This window comes from Anneissia japonica, unplaced genomic scaffold (genome assembly GCF_011630105.1).
Source record: "Anneissia japonica isolate Jap-2015-1 unplaced genomic scaffold, ASM1163010v1 scaffold287920_len488460_cov166, whole genome shotgun sequence".
NCBI lineage: Eukaryota > Metazoa > Echinodermata > Crinoidea > Comatulida > Comatulidae > Anneissia > Anneissia japonica.
This window is the reverse complement of record NW_022745460.1, coordinates 403,163-413,085: the sequence shown is the minus strand read 5'-3', so window position 1 is coordinate 413,085 and position 9,923 is coordinate 403,163. Positions and strand designations below refer to the sequence as shown.

The 9,923-nt window shown below is 31.9% G+C and overlaps 1 protein-coding gene across 2 annotated transcripts in view; it reads left to right on the top strand.

Annotated features, from left to right (window-relative positions):
• Positions 1-276: 276 nt before the first annotated feature.
• LOC117119971 (glycine-rich protein 23-like) overlaps positions 277-9,923 on the top strand; it is a 12,781-nt gene continuing 3,134 nt past the window's right edge. For both annotated transcript variants that reach the window (XM_033264957.1, XM_033264956.1), the window contains exon 1: positions 277-424. The gene's annotated coding sequence lies outside the window, so the exon portion shown is untranslated. The remainder of the gene's footprint in view (positions 425-9,923) is intronic.

The window sequence follows — 9,923 nt, the reverse complement described above, 5'->3', positions numbered from 1 at the left end:
TCTTTGATAATTTTTTTTTTATTTCAACAGAGAGTGTAATTTGTAATCACATTAAAAGTGAAAAAAAAGGATTGTATCCTATTGGAGAAGGGCCAATTAAATGACACCCTACATTATTTGCTTTAAGATCTAACAGGATATCACGTAGGCCTGAAAAAATGATTGGCATGAAGGACCATGCTCTAATCCTATTGGCTATTAAACGACCCATAATAAAATTTCCATGGATTAGATTGGATATTCGGTGAAAACACCAATGCGAACATTGCAACTGAACTACATACGATCATCTGACCACGGAGGCATCGACTACTGTATACTGACTAAGTGTACTACATTACTATATAAACATTATACCATATTGTACAAGTAGTAATAATTCGGTCTGGTCAATGAAGCTTTGTCTGTGAATTCAGTTGAAACTGTAAGTAACATCAATACTGATTTTCTTCTCTTTTTTAAGCAACTCCACATGTGCAGCAACCTATTTAATAAGTTAATATGAACATAATAAACTATGAATAAACATATTTAAGAAGCCAGTACAGTCTTTTGGTCTAAGACACGGGTAGAGTATGAGGTCTATTCGGAAATTGTCGCTGTTGAAACTAGGCCTACACGGTTACTATAAATTTCAACGGCCGTTGTGTGTGTGTTCCCTGTGCAACATTCTCATTTGGTAACGCATGGTACACTACTATTATCATGGAGGTATTCCTCCATGCTATTATTAACCGTCATGACTAATGCGACCAATTACGGCGGTGCATGGATTTGATCAAAGAACGTGAATAGCGTATGGTGGCGGCCTAGCACTTGTGTATATGCCGTAGGCCTATTATGAAAAGACTGACAAATAGAAACCAGGCTATTCTATTGCATTTACGCAAGTCAACTCGGCCACAAGTCAACTCGGCCATAAGTCAACTGCAGCCTATTTACTGGTATGGCGTACTACACTTTGAAGAGTACCGGTAATTCATAGTCATAGAGAAAGAAAATTATTTTCTTTCTCTATGATGAAGTATGAAATACAAATTCTTTAAGTATTACTATAACTTATTGTTATTATTATTGCTGTTATTATTGTTGTCATTCATGTTGTTATTATTATTGTTGTTTTTATTAGTTTTAATATTAATTATTAGTCTTAGCATTATTATTTTAATAATAGTAATTTAAAAATTATTGTTACTGTTGTTTTATTGGTATTTTTCTCATATTATTATTATTATTGTTGTTGTTGTCACCTTTATTATAATTAGTATTATTATTATTTAAAAAAAAACATCTTTAATTTATTTTTGTTGTTATTATTGCTATTATCACCTTCAATATCGTTATTATCACTAATTAGTATTATTAAAATAGATATTTAAATATCGTTATTATTACTTAGTATTATTACTATTAGTATTGTTAAAATAAATATTAATATTAATATTGTTGTTATCACCTTTATTAGAATGGATTTATTCGGTGTAAACACCAAGGATAGCCCACGAAAGTCTAGAAGACGGTGATTGAACAGTACACCGGGAGACAATCCCCTATTTTTTTCCGAAGAGCGTACTGTGTTCTTTAACGTGCACATGGGCCATAAATGCACACGGGACCAACGACTTAAACGTCTCATACGAAAGACGGTGCGCTATTATAACTTGTATTTCAGCCCTCTAGCTGAAACACAAGGAGAGGCAGCGATGGGAATTGAACCGGGGATCACGATACAGCGCACACACAGTGGCTACCACCAGATTAGCCGACTGAGCTAAGCTGCTCTCTCGTTATTATTGTAATGATGCGATATGTTCTCTCGTTATTATTATCGTTATTATTGTAATGATGCGATATGTTCGTGCAATGGGATTGCGTTGCAGCTATTATTGTTTGCTTTATTGTTGTTGTATTTGCATATTCATAACTAATTATGACTAATTAGTATTAATAAGGTAAATATTATTAATTTATTGTCGTTATTGTTGTTTAATATTATTGTTGAAGTAGAATGTTGTGAGTAAACAGAAGACGAACACACGACGTCAGTAAGATTTTCTTGCAATAATCATTATAATTAGGCCTATTCCGTAAGTTATTAGTTATCTAAAAGGAGACATTTTTATGGGCAATTCATAAGCTCCACTAATTTTAATGTCTATGATGACAATAAGTAAAATGAAAAAATTAATATGTAAATTTATTCTAAAAAAATGTATAATTAAAAATAAATATGAGAAGATGTAAAGGGGTGCGGGGCAAAGGTCCGCGGGAGAAATTGTTCTGTCGAAAATGACACTGGGCAAAATGTCCGGGGGAAACCAGCCTGCTACCGATGATGACATAGGCCTCTATATGTCGAATTGTAGCCTATTGTAATACTTGGGGTATGTATACTGTTCTGAGATTAATCAGCGGACCTTTCGGTTTTATAAGTATTCAGTGGCAATTTTTATTTCTATAGGCCTACTGCTGTATTCATTTTTACGAATATGAATATTCTTATTACTACAGTTTTCGTCATGGGTTTTCCCTTAAATTTCTTCGACCTGTTTCATCCATTTTGTTTTTCAAATGTTATTGTTTCGGTGTTAGTACTGTCATTTTTGGATATCTAAATTATTTTGCAAATAACATTACCGATTATCATTTTTTAAATTAAAAACAAAAATCCATTACCTCATTGCTATTCACTGGATTATTCCCAGGCTCGTAACTATGGGGGTTCGAGGTTTTCAAACGAATCCCCCTTTTTTAAGAATTGCCCTTTTGAAAGTGTATGTACAAATTCTAGAGTGACATTTCTAGGCATCTAATGATCGAGGTAATGAAAATTAGTATTTTTTAACACAAATTCTGTCATTGGAGAAAATGCAGCTGGTTTATAAGAAAAATTGTAAATTTACCATTATACAGTATTTACCCTTCAACCAATTTTAAATAAAAAAAAAACAAAAAAAAAACTAAAATTCACCCTTTAAAAAAAATTTAACCCCTCCCTCCCCCTTTACAAATGCTGGCTACGACCTTGGTTCCCTAATTTGTTCAAGTCATCTTTCACCGGTGATTCACGTCATTGGATGCATCCTTTCACTGACGGGTTTCAAACATGGCCCCCCCCCCCCCAATGGTCGGACAAGTAATGAAGGACTGAAGCGAAATGTCTGTCACTCAACAATTTACCAATTGTTCCTATTGTGGATAATTGATACTAGATTATTAAGATTGCTTAAATTGTTAATGACATTATTGTCAGATTTTATTCCATTCTGTAAGTGGCGGGTTTTCTCTGTTCAATAAGAGTAGGCCTACAGTGTGGTGAAATGAATACAACGATCTCACGACGCGATGATCAGAATTTTACTAAAATATACCGTACGGTACTGTGTACTTCATTTCAATCATATTGAAGAAAAAGGATGCAAAAACTGAGTAATATTTACATTTCATTTTAATTATTTTACTCTATATATAACATGTTATATATTATAAATAACTTGTGGCCGAGTTGACTTGTGGTCGAGTTGACTTGTGGCCGAGTTGACTGCAGCCGGACTTTTTGTGGCCGAGTTGACTTGTAGCCGAGTTGACCAGCTACCCACAAACATATATACACCATGTACCGGTAATAGGTAATACTATACCATGGACCTGGTCCATGGTAATACGACACAAACTTAGGTAGGCCTAGTATACAATTGCCGTTTATTTGAAGAGAACACATCTACGGTGCCATCTATGTAATTTTCTGGTAATCTTTACTACAAAAATGTATTATAAAAAATAGGGATCCCTGTCACCCGCCAGTGTAATCCAGTCAATAATATCATCATTTCTGTGGGTAGGCCTACTGCAGAAATGAGTAGCAACAAATAGTATTTAAACAATTATAAATAATCTCACGCCATCAGGTCTAATCTTTATTTCATTTTCCTGAACCCGTCGGCGCCTATAACTTAACACGTAAGAAACATAATAATACCAGGAAGTTTTATAACAACTCCCTGATAATACCATTTGTTGAACAACATCATCAATTATCATTTCATCCGATGTAAGGTCCTGGAATGAAATACTGTAACAATAACCGTCGATTTATGTTTTTAAACAAACATTAAATAAAAATTCACCATTTAAAGAACAGATAAAAGAATATTATGAGATCGATGATAAACATGTCAACAAAATTAATACTATTGTCTTTGTTTTAGTGACTTAAACTCTCATTCCTTTGCTTATATGGTCTGTTAAATGACTCAAAATATGTATGTGGACACAAATTTGAGGATCCATATCACTACTTTTTTTCCTGACCTATTTATTAAACAGAAAGAAAAGAACTGCTATGCAGGGTTGCCAGATAGTCGACAATCTTCACGGCCAAAAACACGCCATCTCACGGCCAAATTCGGCCAAACTTTTTTTCGATATCGACCAAAACTCGGCCAGAATTTAATCCGATTAGAAGACAAAAGTGGGTACATAATTACACGAAAATCAGCGGTCATTCGTTAGAAATTGAAGAAATTCAAATGATATACACAGAATGATGTTAAACTTTCACTGTTTTTCATACATGCCCAGCTACATCATTATAAATAGCCAATGTTCTTTAGTTGCTGGCAGGCCAATTTAGGGGCGAATCCACAGATGTCCGAAAGGGGGAGGGGCCGGGACCGAAAAAGATTACACCATCTTGGAGAAATTTTTGTTTTCTAGACGCCCAAAAATAACCTCTGGTGCGTTTGGGCGATCAATTTTTCTTTATTTTTTTTTTTTTAATATTTTTTTTTCACCCCCCCCCACCCAAATCCGCCTATGCTTTTTGAAAATCACATTATTAAGATTGATCTAAATTTGATTTAAATGTATTAAATATTAAGGTACATTGTAATCGATCTATGGCATAGCTACCAACTGTCTCGCATTTCAAAGTGATTTTGGATAAAACACACATTTTGCAGAAACACATGCGTGATCCATAATTTGTCACGCATTTAGCACAAATCTATGCGTGATAACGAATAATCACGAATTCAGGGGAAATGTATTTAAAATTAAAAGAAATTAGTTTTATATCAAAATATATATATATAATCATGCAGAAAAAATTAAACTGAATAGAAGCCAATTTCTCAAAGAAAGTTTCACCCATAAGCATTAAATAGAATATTTTGTAAATAGCATTCAGTTTTCCATATTTTTTGTCTTTGGTAATTGTTTGTACACAGGTCCCTCATCACTATGCATGTCTTTTATGTCAAAATAATGTCAGTAACTGCCGAATGTCTGAAATCAGACGGCTACAAGTACCAGTACCAGTAATTGAGTCATTACAGAGTACTTAATATTTATGTGAATATTTATTTCACTGACACGTTACTAAAAATTTATCAGTGAAATGTTTAGGTCAACATAGTTCGGGTGCTCAATTACATTGAAACTAAAAATATTTTGCTTATGTCACCGTTATTGTCAAGACACACTCCCTGAAATCGTTTTAAAACAGTTTTAATGCTCAGATCGTCGGAGCGCCTGGGGCCACGCCCCCTCGACTCCAGCTGGGCTCCGCCTCTCGATAACGCCCCCTCAGCCAAATGGTGTAGTCACTCACGCATTTCAAATCTCTCAGGTTGGTAACTATGCTAGAGCAAAAAATGTAAGGGCCTGTTATTGGCAAATCCGCGGTGAATTAAGTTATAGTTAGGTAACACAACCTGGCGTTAAACAAACCTATGACAACTTTATCAATTCTTTATATCTAAACATTCTAAATTCGCCTCTAATGTTATTGTCGCAGTACTTAAAGCAATAAATAAATGTTGCTATCAGAATTATCCATTCTCTACGGAAGCACCTAAGTGCCATTCGACTTGACGACTTGTCAAGATAATCTATCTCGCCATGTCGACATGATATGTATATTATGTCGACTTGACAACATAAATTATCTTGACAAGTCGTCAAGTCGAATGGCACTTAGGTGCTTCCGTAATTCTATATACAACCTAACTCTAGAGTAGCTTCGAAGAAGTATCTGGCACAACGCTTGCTTGAAATTGGAGGTGCCATCGGACCCGAATGGAGTTCTACATAAAAAAACACTGCAGCACCTAGGCCTATACAATTCAATTAATAAATTAATTAAAGTACGGTATTTAATTTATATTCAAAAGAGATTCCAAAGAGATAGAACCTCCATTAGGATGGAACATATGCAAACACACACAATATATGGTAAAAACTTACATTGAACTGTCTTCATGAAGCTTAAACGAGGATAAATTTCATATAAAATAATAATATTTCATCCGAACAATTTAAATTATTAAATGTAATTGTTATCTTTTAAATAAACTCTCTTACGTCCAATCGGCTAAAGGGGTCCGGGTAACAGGCCTAGAATAAGCGTTTAGTGCAAGTACAAACAAAGGTACATGATTAGAATCAAATATAGAATTTAAGCTAACAAAAACAACATATTCAAAAACAAGTCTACGTTATATTAGGCCTATATTGGAAAAAAAATTTAAACTTTTTAAAAATTAGGCCAAATATAGGCCTACTTTGGCCGTGACTTTTCAAACGTTACGGCCAGGCAAATTTTTATACGGCCAGATTTGAGAAATCTGCTGTAAAAAAGACCAAATGGCAACCCTGCTACTATGTTTTAGCAGGGAACAGTGAAATTACATTTAATGATCTCGAACTACTAAGGCATGCTAATCAATACCTATTGTTCGCTATTGTTCTTGTCTAATTGCCCCTGCTGATGTGTCCTGTTTTTGTTTTTTTTTGTGATGAAAATATTACCACCAACGTCAGAAAATTTCTCTTAGACTTCAAACCAGTCGTTTTTGTTTTGTTTTTTTTAACTCAGTCGTTTTTTTTTAACTCACTCTTTTGTGTTTTTTTTTTATTGTTACATCATAAATTCAATAAATAACAATAAAATAGCGTACATGAGAGGAGTACAATACTATAGCAACATAAACTACCACCTCCCGTCATAAAACACCATCCCACATATAATGTACTGTCACAAGTATGTTTAACTGTGAACACAGGCATGGCCTAATATAATTTTATTTTTTTAAATAATATTTTGGATACATGATTAACAGTCCTTAGCGAGTTATACAGTATCTGCTGAATGTATTTCACTGTTCCCTGGTTTTAGCCAAAGACTCTTCTATAATATTTTTAAAATTTTATTTTTGTAATGTAATATCCCGTAGTAAAATAATGTATAGAATTTCTAAAGAAACCATTCTATACAATTTCTACAGCTTTTCTATAGGCTAATTCTATATGATTTTCAAAACCAGCTTTATAGAGTTTTAATAGATTTTCTACAAGGTCGCTAAAGATGTTTTGATGTAGTTTAAATAGAAATCCTGAAGAACTCCGATAGAGTTCTATAGAGTGTTCTTAGAACCTCTAAAGAAATTTTGTAGAAAAAAAAATTCTATGAAAAATTTATAGAATTTACTTAGAGTATTTGTATAGAAAAACAAAATTGTATAGAGTTTCTTTAGAAACATTTTTATTTTCTATAGAACTACAACAATTACTATAGAAGTTTTTTATATATAATTTATATAGAATTTTCAATAATTATATCGACTTTTATAGAATATATTCTATAGAAAGTTAGACGAATTATGTAGAAAAACGTATAGAAAATTACCATTATGAAAAAAATCTATAGAAAGTTGATAGAATTTTCATAGAAAAATACACAGGTTTCTATAAAATGTCTACATAATTTTGAATTTCTGTTAAAAATTCTATAGAATTATTATTATTTCCATAGAGATTATTTTATAGAAAAATATAAACATTCTAAAGAATACATATATAAAGTTATAGAATGTTTATAGAAATAAATCAGAATTCTATAGAGTTTCTATAGGTTGATTCTATGTAACTTTCTAAAAGCTGACCTATAGAGTTTCTGTAGAAAATCTATAGGAATTCAAATAATGTCTTAATAGAATTCTATTAAAACTCTATATGGTTCTTTAGAAAGTTGATAGAAACTCTAAAGAATATTTTTAGAACCTGAACAAAACAATCATCTACTGTATAGAGTTTCTTTAGAACTTTATTTTGGTTTCTATAGATGTACAGAATTCCAACTTTCAAAAAACTTTCTTTTAATAAAATGTCTTTATATAAAATATCTAGATTGGCAATGCCACTTTTTCTCTTCTCTTGCTTATTCTAATTGTATTGCACAGCCAGTTATGAAGTATTTATTTATAACAATCAGCTAAAATTTTATTGACATTACTTCAGATCATCACTGACAATGTTCTTGAAATCAGCTGCCATATCTTTCAACTTGATCAACATAGAAACTTTTACCGTTGCAGCACTTCTGAGAAGATATATTTAGATTAATAGATTATAAATTTGGGGAAATTTATTATAAAAATATAATAAAATAAACATGCAAAACTACTTTATGGCTAGGACTAAGTATTATGACTAGCCTAGGCCTAGGGCCTAGAGGTGAAGTATAGTGTATAATAAAATAGAGACTAGCTTAGGCTAGGGCCTGCCTAGGCTGAGATACCTTCATTTTCTTCCTTGCAAAACAATATGAATGATGAGTGTGAAACATAATACCGGAATTCGAGTACATATAGTTCGTTTTCAATCCATTAATCAACAGAAATGGTATCGTAACAAACTTGGTCATGCGTTTTGTAATTCGACCATCTCCTACACACGTATGTACTGGCCTGTACCTCTGATATTCAAAGGGCGCGTACAGCCTATTATTTTATTGTTTAGTGGCGCGCTCACTCGCTTGTTGTGCCTACATGGGATATCAGTGCGCCATATTCTGCACGTAGTGAGACTCTCATAGTCAGCTAAATTATAAACATATAAATTAGAATACAAAAGAGGCCTATGGAAAATAACATTTAATAATGTTGTTCCTAAATATCAAGATTAAACATTTCATCTTCTTACAAATAGGCTGATTTTAGAAAGCTTTCGAACTTTGTTTTCTCGTTTTTTTACGTCAAACGCGATGTGTTTGTCGTTTGGTTCAGAGCTACTTAATTAGCATATTCATGCTCTATTTTGATTGCTAGAAACATCAGGGAAATGGATTTATGTTTTGTGATAAAGTGCAGGCAGATGATTTTGATAAAATCCAGATAATTTTAAAATTTAAGAGTTGTTTATAATATTTTCATAAATTTATAAAATAACATTCAATACAATACGGCATTTACATAGGCCTATTATTTCCTATGAAATCTGTCAACACGTTCTGTAAAACGTATATAGCATATGTTTAGAATTTTGATAGAAATCCCCAATTACGATGTAAAAAAATTAATTCTATAAAAATCCATTTATAATTTTATAGAACTTGTATTATACATTCTATACTTTTATCTGTTTAATTTCTAACGACTTTCTAAACAATTTATCCAAAATCGTTCAAAATTAAATAGAAAATATAACGAGAGTTCTATAGGATTTTTCTAAAAGAAAAATATAAAATTATATAGACACTATATTTAAAAAATCGAAAGAGAAAATATATAATTAAATCTATAAATTGTATAGAATTTAAATAGAATTCTTTCTATAACATATTTTTCTAAGCAATTCTCTATATAATTATATTTCTATAGAACTATCTCTATAGAGAATGGATGGGGTCTTATATAGAGAAAAAACCTTCGATCAATTTCCTATAGAATTATATTTCTATAGAACTATCTCTATAGAAAATGGATGGGTCTTATATAGAAAAAAAATCTTGCATCAATTTTCTATAGAATTATATTTCTATAGAATTATCTCTATAGAGAATGGATGGGTCTTATATAGAGAAAAAAAATCTTGAATCAATTTTCTATAGAATTATATTTCTATAGAACTATCTCTATAGAAAA